Source organism: Larimichthys crocea, chromosome XIII (genome assembly GCF_000972845.2).
Source record: "Larimichthys crocea isolate SSNF chromosome XIII, L_crocea_2.0, whole genome shotgun sequence".
Taxonomy (NCBI): Eukaryota; Metazoa; Chordata; class Actinopteri; family Sciaenidae; genus Larimichthys; species Larimichthys crocea.
This window is the reverse complement of record NC_040023.1, coordinates 19,682,942-19,683,855: the sequence shown is the minus strand read 5'-3', so window position 1 is coordinate 19,683,855 and position 914 is coordinate 19,682,942. Positions and strand designations below refer to the sequence as shown.

At 44.9% G+C, this 914-nt stretch overlaps 1 protein-coding gene across 6 annotated transcripts in view; it reads right to left on the bottom strand.

Moving 5' to 3' along the window:
• hivep3b (HIVEP zinc finger 3b) overlaps positions 1-914 on the bottom strand; it is a 37,642-nt gene that overhangs the window by 36,180 nt on the left and 548 nt on the right. The gene's annotated exons all lie outside the window — the stretch shown is intronic.

Below are 914 nucleotides of genomic sequence, written 5' to 3'. Positions count from 1 at the left end.
CCCCCCCCCCCTTCCTCCTTCACTACCATGGTCTGACACTTTACTGTATTTCTGTGCTGTAAGTTACAGCACAGACGGAGCGAGGGGAAGGACACTGCAGCACTGTTGCTGCTATTGTTATTTCCAACAACACAAAACATCCAAATTCTCTTGAATTAGACAGTGAGTTGCAAAAACCTCCACTGATATTTCTCAGCAGCATCTGGCTTTAGGGCTGACAGCTGCTTAACCACTGAGGTCTCCATCTAGAAGAGCAACACTACAAGTGCTATTATTACCTCACTTCCTGCCAAACTGGAATTAGAGACCCAACAAGTGCAATGACTTTCCTTCATGTCAAACTTGAACAGATACATAGATAGAAACTACTTCTGAATATTCAAGATGACATCCTGTTGCCAACACCATGGGGGATATATATATATATAGTTTGTGGTGGTTTGCATAATAAACAGACAACAGTCATTCATCGTGTCTCCATGCAAATATCATGCCATATTTATATTATCATTTCTCTGAAAACTGTGTGGAAATGTCATATAAAATCAGCCTGGGATAATAAAGGGAAGCAGAGTGGATGTTAGTGGTTGAACCCAGCCAAAATAAACTGGTCAACTGAGCCCATGTATCATCCAACAGCCGGCTACTAAAGCATGATGTCATCCCTTAAAAATCTGGCATGTCTAGGTGTAGCCCCGTTAACTTCACAGCCTGATCCGTGAATCTTAAAGTTGTGCGCAAATCACGCGCGTCAAGCCCCGCACTGTTGCTCTCCTCCTCAGCCGGTTTGTTATTGAGGACAAACGGGGTGAATGGAGGTATAGCCTCCGTGATGAAGCATATGCTGTCAGCTGTATGTGTGCAGCGCCCCCGCCGCTACTTGGAAGCCCGACACTGACTGTAGTTTCCTGTCC